The following is a 15,890-nucleotide window of genomic DNA, read 5'->3' as shown; positions in this document are numbered from 1 at the left end:
ATGCGTATGGCTCAGTTTCATAATAAATGTAACAGAAATAACCTAAACTATAAAAGTTGGTACCATTTTGTTCTGTCCCACTTACCAGGATTGTATATAAATTCCTTTCCATTGTGAGTGATCTGCGTATTATTAGCAGGAAGAGTCGAGTTGTAAGGTGGAGTAGGTGATTTTGTTTCTTCTGGATTCATCTGTCAAGGTATGGAACGCAGAATAAATTAGAAATTGATTAAAAAATAAGCAAAATGGCTACATTTATTTGTTATACAATTATATTTTCACTTATAGTTTAAAATATCCTTGCCGGAGAGATCTGTGTTTGCAGTGCAGTATGTCTTCTGGTATGGGATAGATCAAATTTGTTTCTTTCATTGGCCTGTCTCAGTCTCATCCTTGGCTTTGGAAACATGAAAGCACCGAGGTATGAGTGATGCTAGTAATGCTATTCTTTAAGTATCCAGTCCCTGTTATGAATGGTGTGAACATGTCGCTCTTAAGGTCGTTCGATGCACGCAATTCAGTGGGCTTGGCAGACTGATAGTTGCTGTAACATCTGGCTCGACGAGGAGATTACCGGGAACTACTCCTCATTTCACTAGTATCCCTCTTCCAAGATGTCTAGGCCATCTATGACAGCTGATGGTGGAACTGTCGACGATCAAACCAGCCTTCGGGTAGAATACTCAACATACAATTCTTTAAATGCTAAAGTAGGATTAGACCTATGGGGTAAAAAGATTAATCAAATGAAGTACGCTTGGAGTTAAGTGATAAGTCATGGGATCACTTGCATAGCTGATGCTTGACAGATGGACTTGGTGAGGCATTCATGGCCATTCTTCTAGCAGGCAAAGGCACATTCTTGATGGAAGAAGAAGGGAAAACTGGTTATTACTTGTCCCCTTCTATGGTAAGTACACACGGTACAGAGTTGTACAAAGTACCCGTACATTGCACTCACCTCCGCAATCCAGTTGAACTCTGTGCTACTAAGAATTATGGAACTGTGATGTTGAGATCCGTACTTATTCTTATCTCTAGAACATGGGAGTATTCTTAGAAAATATTTATTTCTATTATCAGAACGTCTAGGGAATAAAGCAGATAGTTGTCAGTCATCATGACTTGTGCTGCATGTAAGCAATGCGAAATACTTCTTTCTTTTTTCCTTAAGAAACGTTTCGGAAATTACTAATTGGTTTGATAGAAGAGAGTTCGGGTTTAGAAAAGGGCATTCCATTGAGGCTGAAGTTGTAGGATTTCATCAACATATAGCATATATTTTAGATTCTGCAAGTCAAATGAACTGTATCGCTCTTGAACCATCTCAAGGCTTTTGATAGGGTATATCATTGGAGACTATTGATTGAAATATGGGTAAATGGACTAAATCAAAGAGAATTGAATGGATGGCTAAGTTTATATAAATCAGAACTGACGGAATTAGGGTAGGTGAATCATTACAGTACCTGATCTGTAATGCATAAGAGAAGGCTTCCACGCGGCTGCTTTGGATCTTTATGTTTGCCTATACCAGGTGGCTCTCCAGCCCCGTACATTCTACTTATAAGTTTCCCGCATGCAATAATGATGAATGGGATGCCTAATCACTGGTTTACAAAGGAGGGCTCCAACGTGCTGTATTTTGGATGTGAAACAAAGGGTCATTTTACTGCTCACGTCATAAGATGTTTTCTCCTGTCTCATCTATTTACGGGTACAATTGAGTTAGAAACGTTGAATAGGGTAAAATTTGGTAAAGGTTTTCTCACAGTGCATTACTTTTGGGTACTAATATGACAGCTACGAACATAGAATTTGGCTCACGTATGGATACTGGATGGGCAGAATTAGATTATTCTACCTTTCGTGTAAGTGATACGAACTACGAACTATACCTGAAAAAGTTTATGTATAATCGAGAAATACCGACAAATCTAACGTTAAGGAATAGAGATACGGCGAAACATCATAGGACAAAAGTTGTAGATCACTCCAAATTGAACTGAGATTGTGCTATCCGTGCCATTTTGTGATACGACTTACCGTTTAGCCGCGAAATACCTCTAAACGAAGGTCTGCACAGACATTAAAATTGCCTCAATATTCTGATATTTTTCTAGAGTAAAAATGAAACATTTAAATATCTTGAAAGCTTTCCGTCGATTACAGACTAAGACATATAAGTTTTCCAAATTTCAATTTTCTAGCTCGTCTGGCAGATTGTGCCACAATCTTGCTTTGGGGGAGGGGGTTATAATGAGGATTTTCAGGAAAGTAAGGCTAACAAATATGCAGATGGCAATTATTACACTTAGAAAGGATTACGAAAATTTCGCCGAAATAGTCAATGTACAGACACACGGTCGTTACGATTTTATTCATATAGATAAGGAATCTGCTCTACGTACAACACCTTTTGGACTATGTCCGCTGAACTTAGTCTGCAAAACCAACCGTTCATGACATCTCCCTTATTAATCCACCTATCGACAATATGCACATGAGTAAAAGTTTTAGAAATGGATTTCCATCAAGGTTGGTCGATTTCCAGTCAGGTTGGTGTTGTACATATTGCGAGACTGTAAAATCACTATTTATTTTACCCATAAACCCCGAGTCCATTCCGGGAATTTCAAATGGTATGGACCTAAAAAATATTCTTTAGACAGGTGGATGCTAAATATGAAGTTTGGTTGGCATATCTCCAGTAGTTTTCAAGTTATTATAAATATGCTTTACACTCACCCGCTTTTGAGTTAAGGTCGGTGGGACTTGTACTGAAAAACAGTCCATTAATGACATCTCCCCTATTAATCCTCCTATCGAAAAATGCACATGAGAAAAAGATTTAGAATTGGATTTCCATCAAGGTTGGTCGATTTCCAGTTAGGCTGGTGTTGTATGTATTGTGGGAGAGTAAAATCACTGTTTTGGATCACTCTAAATCCCCAGTCCATTCCGGTACTTCGACATGATATGGACCTAAAATATTACCTTTGGACAGATGGATGCTAAATGTGAAGTTTGGTTGAAATATCTTCAGTAGTTTTCAAGTTATTCGTAGATTTCCATTAAGTTTGATTGTGTATATTTCGTGGAAGTGCAAAATCACGGTTTCGGTTTCGTATAAACCCCCAGTAAGTTCAGAGATTTAGAAACAATATTGGCCCTAAAACCTACCCCAGGATATGTAGATTCTTATGAAGTTTGATAGAAATATATCCAGTAGTTTTCAAGTTATGGAGAAACACACAAACAAACGAACCAACAAACAAACATGCACCAAAGCTTAAAAAAATATGCAGATGGTCGTTATTACACCTGAAACGGATAACTGTAAGGAAATTTCGCCAAAATAGTCAATGTACAGGCACACTATCGTTACGATTTTATTTAAATAGATAACAGATAGGCACGGGCACGTTTGTAAGTGCAGACCTTCATTTCGGGATTTACTGCTCCTAAACAGTATAACATATCAACAAACTGTTTGCACTATCAGACGCCAGTTTTATCGCTCTACATGTTTGGTCTTATAATATTTCCTCGCATCTCCCATATTTCTGTGGCTTGGTTCTAAAACGGCCAATGTCAGAAAAGCTGTTTTTGAGCTATGAGCATTTGAAGTTTTGCTTATAGTTTTCCAATTATTTTTTTCAACAACTAACTTTAAATAACTTTATACTTTCTCTGTGGAGGTCACCTTATTAAAAGCTGAATTTTTTCTATCGTATTCTTTAAAAATTGCCAGGTCTCTAATCTTTATTGGTAATCTAACATTATTGGCAAGGGCTTATTTAATTGAACGTTAACTGTTCGTTTAGTACTTAACAGAGACATTGGCCCTTTTAACATGTTGCGAGCCAGGATAAAACGCGTTTGTATCAGTTAATATCTCGATTTCGATAAAAAGTGACATTGGCCCTTTTAGAACCAAGCCACAGATTTATGGGTTGGATTGAGTTACGGTGTTTGAATGGGGTGAAATTTGGGTACATTTTAAACATTTTACATTATTTTTCATATACTTATGTGGAAGCTAGAATCGTAAAATTTGGTTCGCAAATAGCCATTAATCGTGTCAATGTGTGCGTGCCAAATTCTACGACTCTATCATTCCTATAAGGGTGTCAAACTATGTAATATACGTGTAGGAAGCACAAAATTTACGAACAATCGAGAAATACAACCAAATCTAACGTACAAGAGAGAGAGAGGCGACCAAAAGTCATAGGACCAAAGTTATAGATCACTCCAAATTGAACTCAGATTGTGCCATCCGTTTTGTGATAGGACTTACTGTTTATCTGCGAACTACCTTAAAACGAAAGTCTGCACCGTCATTAAAGTTGCCTCCATATTTCGATATTCTTCAGGGATAAAAAGTGAAAAATTGAAAGATCTTGCAAGTTTTCCGTCGGTTACGGGCTAAAATGTATAAGTTTGCCTAATTTCAATTTTGTAACTCGTCCGGCAGATTGTGCCACAATCTTCATTTTGGGCAAGAGGGGTAAAATTTAGGAGTTTCAGGAATTTATAGCTAAAATATGTGCAGATGGTCATTATTACCCCTTAAAGGATATCTGTATGAAAATTTCGCTAAAATAGTCAATGCACAGACACACGGTCGTTATGATTTTATTTATATAGATAGATAAGGGATCTGCTCCACGTACAACACCCTTTGGGCTATGTCCGCTGGACTTAGCCTGCAAAACCGACCGTCGAAAAAATGTACATGAGAAAAAAAGTTTTATAAATGGATTTCCAACAAGGTTGGTTGATTTCCAGTCAGACTTGTCTTGTATATATTGTGGGAGATTAAAATCACTGTTTCGGTTCCCTATAAACACCCAGTCCATTCCGGTAATTTGACATAGCATGGACCTAAAAACTTATTTTTTGACAGGTGGATGCTAAATATGAAATTTGGTTTAAATATCTTCTGTAGTTTTCAAGTTACAATAAATACGCTTTACGTGCACCCGCACTTGAGTAAAGTCCGGTGGGATTTGTACCGAAAAACGGTACGCTAATATTATCTCCCATATTAGTCCTCGTATCGAAACGATGCAGATGAGAAAAAAAAGTTTAGAAATTGATTTCCATTAAGGCAGGTTGATTGTCATTAATTTTGGTTGTGTATATTTTGTGGAATTGCAAAATCACGGTTTCGGTTTCGTATAAACCCCCAGTCATTTCAGGTATTTAGAAAAATTCTTGACGTTAAAACCCACCCAAGGACCAGTGGATTCTAAATATGAAGTTTGGTACCAATATATCCAGTAGTTTTCAAGTTATAGACAAACAGACAAACAAACAGACAAACAGACACCAAAAATATGCAGATGGTCATTATTACACTTGAAACAGATAACTGTACGGAAATTTCTCCAAAATAGTCAATGCACAGACACACGCTCGTCATGATTTTACTGAATTTATATAGATTAAGCAGTTTTATGAGAGTCGAATCGATGCGTTGGTGAGACTTGTGATGACCAAATACGATCGTAGACTAACTTCACTTGATTTCTCCATTGATTTACGCTGCAAAGATGACTTTTAAGGTGAGGAAAATAAAGAGAACTGAACATTTTTACAGTTATTTGTTTTCTCTTTCTGGCACACTTGTCATTAGTTCATGCGGATCATATTTCAGATATGCATTCAGCCGAATTACCATGTCAAAATCCTGATTCGGAAGTACAAAAATAAGGCTCGCAGAGAGAACCTCAAACGCGAGGAAAGTTCAAGTCCATATTTCTCACCATATTTTTGAAAAAAAAAGTCATTTACTTTTTTCATTAAAATGAAAAAATGTCATAGAGAAATATTTAAAGACAATTTTTACAAGTTTTATAAGTTAAATTCATTTGTTTGATTTTCCAAATGCTTGGTTTCATAACAGTACTTATTGATTTAAGTACTGATTAAATTTAATGGCTTAAATTTTCATTTAATTTCGGGGAAGTTGAACCCCCTTAACCCCGTAAACACCCATGGGTACGGCCTTGATAGCTTGTATTTCACTGAGAGATATACCTCAACATTTCAGCAACTTATTATTTTTCTTATCTTTCTTATTCTCTAATTAGGAACAAGTATTTAAAGTGGGGGTAGTTTTAACATGGATATGTTTGTGGTATGGGGGTCTATCTGGAATTAGTGTCATCAGTTTAGTGTAAATAGTATTGCGTAAACAGACACCGTGGTAACCAGGTGGTGGTGGTGATTATTGTTTTAAAAGAAAGTACAACTTGGCAACCATCCTCTATAAGCCAGATGGTTAACAATGGAAGGGGCCCGACTCTTAGAAAAATGAAGACATCGATCAAAGAAAGACAAGGACCACAAAGGGATGAAAATGAAAAACTCCCTTGGCCTCGCAAACGTAATGCAATCGGGTCGGAGAAGAACGAGGAGCCTGGCACTAGTACGAGCTAGCAATACCAGGAATAAGCTTAAGACACCGTGGTCACCAACCCACGCTTCCAAGTTAAGAACCACTGTGGCCCCTTTTAGTCGCCTCTTACGTCATGGATGTTATTCTATCATCCTACCCACAGGGGGAGTGGTAACCAGTCAACAAGTCTTCATCTTCTTCCTCACGACTTCTACCGTATTACATTAAGTACAAATGACAGACATTTCGTTGAGGTCACAGCAAAGCTCCGCCCCTTACACACGAGAACGTCACCGAGTGCAGCAGAAATTTTTCTTATAATACGCGCCTTGCGAATATTTACGACCATAAAATTGTGTGCTAAATCAGCGACCATTTTTGGACGTACAGTAGATCTTGGTAGGTGGAACTATTCTGTGACATGGAATGGGAATATTGTCCGCTGGATCAGCTGCCATATGGATGGACGTGGATCATGATGCTACATATTTCTTCTGATATATCGGAACTTTTTGTCCCCTGTGGGTGGAGCGAAATGATCTGTACCACCTGCATGTCGTAAGAGGAACAATGCAAGAAACCGTAATTGCTCTCTCGTCTTCTAAGTCCAAAAATCGTCCTTCACGTGTAGCGGTATTAAAATGGAAAATCACGGAAAACCATCTTCAGGCATGCTGATAGTCGTGCTGATATACGTGAGAGAGGGTCGAAGGTTTGTTACCCATCGTTCAAAGAAGACAACCTTATCTCATAACTGCATTAGAAGAACAAAGATGGCCGGCCACCATAGCTCAATTGGTAGAACAACCGACGCGAAATCGGGAGGTTGTGGGTTCGGATCCCACTGGTGTCCGGTTGGCCCTTTTTGTTCTGTACATGACATCTCTTCAATACGTACTAAATGTACGTAACACGACCTAATAGGTTGAAAGTCGATTTCGACTACAATGCGGTCGTGAAAATTCAATATTCATTGACTTGACCCTCAACGGGCAACTTAAACGCACTTTACAGCGTGATGGCAGTTGTGCCAGACCTGTAGCTTAGATCCTTTCCAACAGAACAAAGATGGCCTATGCCACCATAGCTCAATTGGTAGAGCAACCGACGCGAAATCGGGAGGTTGTGGGTTAGGATGCCACTGGTGTCTGGTTGGCCATTTTTGTTCTGTACTTAACATCCCTTCAACGCGTACTAAATGTGCGTAACACGACCTAATAGGTTGAAAGTCGATTTCGATCGCATTACGACTGTACGCAGATGGAAACAACTTTTTTATACACAGACTACCACATGAGGAACATTTATTCAAGATAGGTCGGATGTTAAAGGGCGCCCAGACATCTCAAACCCAGAACCTTCAAGATAGAAAACGAACATGAATTGATCATGAAATGTTAAGTAGAAATGCTGGACGTGAGGATAATATTACAGGAGAATGGAAGAAATGCTGTCTTTGCAAGTACTCCGTGGTCATCGCGCTACGTCTTGCGCGTTGTGAGCCCCTGAAGGGGTTTGATTATGCCTCTCAGACCTGTACTAGGTGCAAGCGTTAAAGTTATATGGAGATGGTGTAAACAATTCAAGAATTGACACTAATAAGGTAGGATTATCTGAGTAATTTTACGTGTAAATATATGTTGTTTTCGCGCATATAAACGCCTACACCTCATAATTCATAGATCATCTCCGCACCGCGCATACACTGACCTTAGTGACATTAGATACTACTCCTATGTCATTAATACTTGAACCTATTGCTGTATAATACAATCGGAGATGGACCGAAAGATTCTAGACTCGCTTGGGACTTCTTCAACTAGTGCCCTCTCCTCAGTTAGTTGGTGACCATCAAAGGGCATATTGCTTTCTTTTTTGAGCTTCCTTATCAGGGTTGCCGTATCGAAAGTTCTTCACCTTCGCCACCCACATTCACGTTTCCCGTATCTTCCCTGCTATCATCAGTTGTATCAGGTTAAATTTCTTCGTTCGGTAGATGTGACCGACATACGCTACATTCGTCCTTTAGCGAGGATTAATGACTTCACATGATTTCCCAGCATGGCGGCGCAGTACTCTACGCAAAGAATCTTCAACATCCTAGGATACATCCGTATCAGAAAGCTCTGGTGGTGATAGTGGTGCATATCTTTTAGTGTCCATCCTTCCACATCGTACGCAACACCGATAAGGCATAACACTTCACGACTCACCAACGAGTTTCCAATCGAAAATCACGATTCCACAAAAGATGTTTTAATTTGAGATACACAGTTCTTGTAGTGCCGAATCTGTTTTTTATTTCTACATCTAGATCCCACTCTTGTGTTAGCCAGTACCTAAGGTACTTGAAATGTGGTACCTTTCAATGGCGTTTCCGTCCAGGGTAAAAGCAATTTGGTGATTTTCTGCTAGCTGATTACCATGATTTTTAGGCCCCATCCCTTGTTTAAATGAATCTATTCAGAAGGAATTGAAGATTCTTTTACATATTCATCTACTATCACGACATCATCTGCATGGAAGAAGGTTTGTGGTCTTTTTTTTTCGGTTGTTCTTGTTCTTCATCAAGGTCAATTCGAAAATTGCCTTCAGAGTATAAGTTAGAAAAGAATATAACTGATAAAAAAATGACGATTGGCAGTTGAAATGGTTTGGCCACATCCAACGTAAAAACAAAAATCTCGTTAAGACACATGGAGAAAATCCTGAGATGAATACTCCCTTCGTATCCGCTGACCCCAATAGGATGGTGTCTAGGGATACTTGCACTTCCGGCATAAGAAAGGGAGGAGAGAGGATACAACCTTGTATCACACCTTTTTTCTATCGTAATTTCTTCAGTAATGAGGTCTCCAACTTTGATGTGAGCTTCTTGATGATGTTTACATCAGGGGCGGTGCGTGGTATTGTTGCAGGGTTGCACAACTCCCAATAATTTTTCACTTAATTTGTTGTCTTTTCTTCTCATGCTTTTGTTAATAAACCTAACGTGTATCCGAAAACATGTTAAAACCAACCATCTTCGGTCGTTCGCTGTACTAATGCTTCGTAACGGACCAGCAAATGCTGCTTGCTTCGAATCAACCTCAGGGGGGATTTGCTTTCCTACGGCAACTCCCTAGCGGACAGCGCGGCGCAATGTACCTCAGCAGGGAAGAGCCTAAGCCTGCATAGCATCAGGTAGCATGCTCGCCAGTATCGGTCTCAGGGAGTTGCGCGAGGCTAGCAAGTCCCCTACCGAGAAAGAGTTCCAAATTTCCCCGTTAGATTGCGCCACTCTGCGGAGATCACTTCATTCCTACTCACCTCTTGCAAAGGTAATTCATTTCCATATTTTAAATTTACAAATTTCATTTACGTTGCACCGACGCAGATAGGTCTTTCGGCGACGATCGGATTGGAAAGGGTACGAGTTGGAAGGAAGCGACCGTGGCTTTAATTAAGGCACAGCCTGGTGTGAAAATGGGAAACCGCGAGAAACCATCGTCAGGGCTTCCGATAGTAGTGTTCGAACCCACTATCCCCCGAATGCAAGCTCATAGCTACGCTACCCTAACTGCACGGCCAACTTGCTGGGTAATTTCTTTCCCACACCATACCAGACCACCCACAATATTACCAACATAATGTTTCAATGAAAAACTGGACGGAAAATTTTCAATTCAAGTGAGGCAAAAGTAACTGTGCCAGGCTGAATGGCTCAGACAGTTGTGGCGCTGGCCTTCTGACCCCAACGTGGCAGGTTCGATCCTGACTCGGTCCGGTGGTATTTGAAGGTGCTCAAATACGTCAACTGTGTCAGTAGATTTACTGGCATGTAAAAGAACTCCAGCACCTCTGCGTCTCCGAAAACCGTAAAAAGTCGTTAGTGGAACGTAAAGCCAATAACGTTATTATTAAGAGTAACTGTAGTTACAGTGTATAAATAGCCTCTTATTTCCTGGGTTGTAATTGCCAGATATGTTACAGTTTTAGTAGGAATGTAGTTCATTACTTATCGATAATAGAGTTTCTTATTATTTCTGTAAGCTATAAAAATGTGATACTGAAAATGTTGGTGCAACACCCAGCTTCAGATACCACCAGCCGCCACTGGTTTACATATCTACTGTCAAGCCCAGTATGTTTCAGATGATGTACACTGACTTAGCAAATGTCATGGGATGGTCACCAAATAGCGTGTGGGGCCTCCTCTGGCCCTGCGAACTACAGTGAGACGCCGTGGAAGTGAGTCGACAAGTCCCTGGTAGTCCTCTGGACGCAGCTGACACCAAATCGTTTGCAGAGCGGCCGCCAATGCTGGTCTGTTCGTGGATGCAGGATCCATGGCACGGAGCCTGCGTTCCAGGACATCCCAGATATGCTCGATAGGTTTCATATCGGGGCTCCTGGGTGGCCATGGCAGTCGTTGGACCTCCGCTGCATGTTCCTGGAACCATTCCCGGGCGACCTGGGAGCGATGTGGCGGCGCGTTATCATCTTGAAACACCGCAGAACCGTCTGGGCGCTGGAAGGCCAAAAATGGGTGGAGATGGTCTCCGAGCAGCTCAAGATACCGCGGACCATTCAAAGTCTCTTCCAGAATAATTAGGGGGCCCATTCCATACCAGGAAAATGCACCCCAGATCATAACAGAGACACCAGCGCCCTGGACCACACCTTCGAGGCAGGCGGGATCAATCTCTTCATGTGGTCTGCGCCATACACGGTGCCTCCTGTCGGCATGGTGCAGTTGAAATCGTGATTCGTCTGACCATATCGCGTTACGTCATTGTTCCAGTGTCCGTCCCTGGTGACTGGCGACAAATGCGCGTCGTTGTGACCGATGACGTTGGTTTAACAGTGGCACCCGTGTGCGGCGCCGGCTCCCATACCCCATAGAACCCATGTTCCTACGGATTGTCCACTGGGAGACGTGTCTAGCACGGCCTGTGTTGAATTGAGCCGTGATCTGTTGCACGGTTACCCGTCTGTCACTATTGACAATCCGTCTCAGATGTCGCCGGTTACGGTCATCGAGGGTGGCTGGGCGGCCGGTCGTTCGTCTGTTGTGGACGGTGACACCCGCATTCAACCATTCACGATACACCCTGGACACGGTTGATCGTGTGAAGCCGAATTCCCGCACCACTCCCGAAATCGCACTTCCCATCCGTCGGGTACCGACCTCCATACCCCGTTCGAACGGCGTCAGCTCAAACGACTTTCCATGTTACACCTGTCACATGCACAGCTACTGCTCACAAGGTCTCCTATACAACTGCCGCTGGCACAGGGGGCGTGTGGTGCGCGGACACACACCTGCGCATCAGTGCTCCGCTATCCCATGGCATTTGCTCAGTCTGTGTAGAAGGACGTACTCTTTGGTGTTGTCAAATGCTTTTTTCATTACCAGTGAAGCAGCAAATACAGTTTATTATTGGTCAATATATTTTTGCACTAAATCTTGGTTATACACCAGGTCGTACCTAAATCTAAGACCGCCCTTACAACCTAAAATGAGTTTCTCTGATTTTTCCTTTTTGTTTTCCCCTCCATAATCAAGCGTAAAGGAGGTACAACTCCCGTAAAGGCTGACCAGCGCAGAACCGCTGTTTAATGTTCATTTGTCATTGGGGATGTAAGTCAGTTCAATTAGTTCGTGGTACCAACTTTAAAAAGTTTCTAGTATGACATACCAACAACTAAACTTAGTTCCTAATATTACGTAGCACGAAGTACCAACTTGGCCGGGCGATGAAGGGGAGGACACTGATTGCGCGCGGTGTTTAATTATTCTTTTCGTTGCTATGGTAATCAACAAGTTACTATTTAAAATGGATGTCGCTGGTTGTGGACACTGCTGTGTGAATATAGTAGATTTTGCTCAATTCAGGTGTAAATTGGAAGACTTATTAGCGTTTTATTTTCATCACGGCCTCATCACGAGGGAGAGAAAATGTGAAAAATGTGGAGAAAGCACCAAACTCAGTGTTCGTTGAGGCAGCGATTTATTTTTTAGGTGCTCTCGTAGACACAACGGTGTCAAATGTGGATGGTGGGTTAGTGCTAAAAGAAATACGTTATTTGAGAAATCGAAACCTTCGTTATTCGATATAGGATTTTTCGTTGTACTTTGGTGCACTTTACCAAAGCCGAGATACGCTGTTTTAAAGACTGAACTAGGTTTCGGTTACACAACTGTGGTAGATTGGAGTAGCTTTTGCCGTGAAGTTTGTGTCGCATGGGTAGATCAGAACAGAAAAAAAAAAAATAGGTGGACCGAATGTTATTGTGGAAATAGACGAAAGCAAATTCGGCAAGTCTAAATACCACCGCAGCAGATACATTACAGGGCAGTAGCTATTCGGGGTTGTTGAAAGGGGCGATCACACCATGTTTTTTTGTTGTTCCAGTAGAAAGTAGAAACAAGGAAGTTATTAAAGAGTGGGTATTGCCGGGGTCAATTGTGATTTCTGACTCCTGGAAACCTTACGATTGCTTGGAGGTGGAGGGGTACGTTCATCTTAGAGTCAATCACTCTATACAATTTATTGATAGCAGCAAGAGCGGACCCGTTAACAGGAGTAATAGGAGGGTGATGCCTAATAATAGGCCTTCTGTACATACACAGAACATTGAAAATAGGTGGCGGCATTTAAAACATGGCAGTTCTTCTATTCCGACATTTGGGAGGGGGAAATATCATTTCGTAGGCTACCTTTGTGAATTCCTCTTCAAAAGTGCCTTTCCAATAGAGAACAGAGTACACAATTTCTTCCTGGCAGCTGCTGATCTCTACCCTCCTCTCCATTAAGGTACTTCAATATCACTATAAATGTTTCTTTTTTTTTCTATATCCTTATTTATGTGTGTGCATTTCTTTTCCCTGGACCACTGTGTACCGCTACCTCTGAAGCATTTAAACATGTCATTATTTGTGTTTCTCATCATGAGTGCCAGTATTGCAATGAGTGAGAACAGGGCAATCTATACTTCACAGTGTCCAATTCCGTAATTACTGTCTTCCTACATTGGTGCGGATACGTTAGGTCCAGCTAATGACAAAATTATTGGTCTGTGAACAACAAAGGTTAGTGCGGCTTCTAACATATATTTCTTCTTATTATTATTATCAAATCATAAGTGGCGCTATGTATGCTTTACAGTGTTAAGATCCATAATTACTGCATGGCTAGTGACAAAGCCATTGGTCTGGATAGGTTAGGTCCGGCTAGTGACAAAGCCATTGGTCTGGACAGGTTAGGTCTGGCTAGTGATAAAGCCATTGGTCTGGACAGGTTAGGTCCGGCTAGTGACAAAGCCATTGGTCTGGACAGGTTAGGTCCGGCTAGTGATAAAGCCATTGGTCTGGATAGGTTAGGTCCGGCTAGTGATAAAGCCATTGGTCTGGACAGGTTAGGTCTGGCTAGTGATAAAGCCATTGGTCTGGACAGGTTAGGTCCGGCTAGTGACAAAGCCATTGGTCTGGACAGGTTAGGTCCGGCTAGTGATAAAGCCATTGGTCTGGACAGGTTAGGTCCGGCTAGTGACAAAGCCATTGGTCTGGACAGGTTAGGTCCGGCTAGTGACAAAGCCATTGGTCTGGACAGGTTAGGTCCGGCTAGTGACAAAGCCATTGGTCTGGACAGGTTAGGTCCGGCTAGTGACAAAGCCATTGGTCTGGACAGGTTAGGTCCGGCTAGTGACAAAGCCATTGGTCTGGACAGGTTAGGTCCGGCTAGTGATAAAGCCATTGGTCTGGATAGGTTAGGTCCGGCTAGTGATAAAGCCATTGGTCTGGACAGGTTAGGTCCGGCTAGTGATAAAGCCATTGGTCTGGATAGGTTAGGTCCGGCTAGTGATAAAGCCATTGGTCTGGACAGGTTAGGTCCGGCTAGTGATAAAGCCATTGGTCTGGATAGGTTAGGTCCAGCTAGTGACACAGCCATTGGTCTGGACAGGTTAGGTCCGGCTAGTGATAAAGCCATTGGTCTGGACAGGTTAGGTCCGGCTAGTGATAAAGCCATTGGTCTGGATAGGTTAGGTCCGGCTAGTGATAAAGCCATTGGTCTGGATAGGTTAGGTCCGGCTAGTGATAAAGCCATTGGTCTGGACAGGTTAGGTCAGGCTAGTGACATAGCCATTGGTCTGGACAGGTTAGGTCCGGCTAGTGATAAAGCCATTGGTCTGGATAGGTTAGGTCCGGCTAGTGATAAAGCCATTGGTCTGGATAGGTTAGGTCCAGCTAGTGACAAAGTCATTGGTCTGGACAGGTTAGGTCCGGCTAGTGATAAAGCCATTGGTCTGGATAGGTTAGGTTCGGCTAGTGACAAAGCCATTGGTCTGGACAGGTTAGGTCCGGCTAGTGATAAAGCCATTGGTCTGGACAGGTTAGGTCCGGCTAGTGATAAAGCCATTGGTCTGGATAGGTTAGGTCCGGCTAGTGATAAAGCCATTGGTTCTGCATAGGTTAGGTCCAGCTAGTGACAAAGCCATTGGTCTGGACAGGTTAGGTCCGGCTAGTGATAAAGCCATTGGTCTGGACAGGTTAGGTCCAGCTAGTTACAAAGCCATTGGTCTGGACAGGTTAGGTCCGGCTAGTGACAAAGCCATTGGTCTGGATAGGTTAGGTCCGGCTAGTGACAAAGCCATTGGTCTGGACAGGTTAGGTCCGGCTAGTGACAAAGCCATTGGTCTGGACAGGTTAGGTCCGGCTAGTAACAAAGCCATTGGTCTGGATAGGTTAGGTCCGGCTAGTGACAAAGCCATTGGTCTGGATAGGTTAGGTCCGGCTAGTGACAAAGTCATTGGTCTGGACAGGTTAGGTCCGGCTAGTGATAAAGCCATTGGTCTGGATAGGTTAGGTCCGGCTAGTGATAAAGCCATTGGTCTGGACAGGTTAGGTCCGGCTAGTGACAAAATCATTGGTCAGTGAACAAGCAAACATTAGAAGCCTCTATTTATTATTACTATTAAATCATAAGTGGCGCAATGTTTACTTTACAGTGTTAAGATCCATAATTACTGCATGGCTAGTGACAAAGCCATTGATCTGGACAGGTTAGGTCCGGCTAAATCATTGGTCTGTGAACAAGCAAACGTTAGGCCTCTATCTCTTATTAATATTAAATCATGAGTGTCGTAATCTATGCTTTACAGTGTTCATAATCGTAATTACTGCATCGCTACGTCTCAACTATTTAAAAATCATTGGTCTGTGAACAACCAAACATTAGAAACCGCAAAGCGGCTTCTAACTTCTACTTCTTATTAATATTAAATCACAAGTCGCCCAGCTTTAGGCCTCTATTTCCTATTCATATTAAAGCATAAGTATCGTAATCTATGCTTTCCAGTGTTCAGAATCGTAATTACCGCTTCGCTACGTCTGAACTATTTCAACATATTCTTATTAATCTTCGGTGTTCATTATAATCATGGCTGGCGGTGGCACGAATGCACGCTGCCATTGCCTGAAGATTTGCCCTATGACACG

This window comes from Anabrus simplex, chromosome 5 (genome assembly GCF_040414725.1).
Source record: "Anabrus simplex isolate iqAnaSimp1 chromosome 5, ASM4041472v1, whole genome shotgun sequence".
NCBI classification, from domain to species: Eukaryota; Metazoa; Arthropoda; class Insecta; order Orthoptera; family Tettigoniidae; genus Anabrus; species Anabrus simplex.
This window is presented reverse-complemented; position numbering follows the sequence as displayed.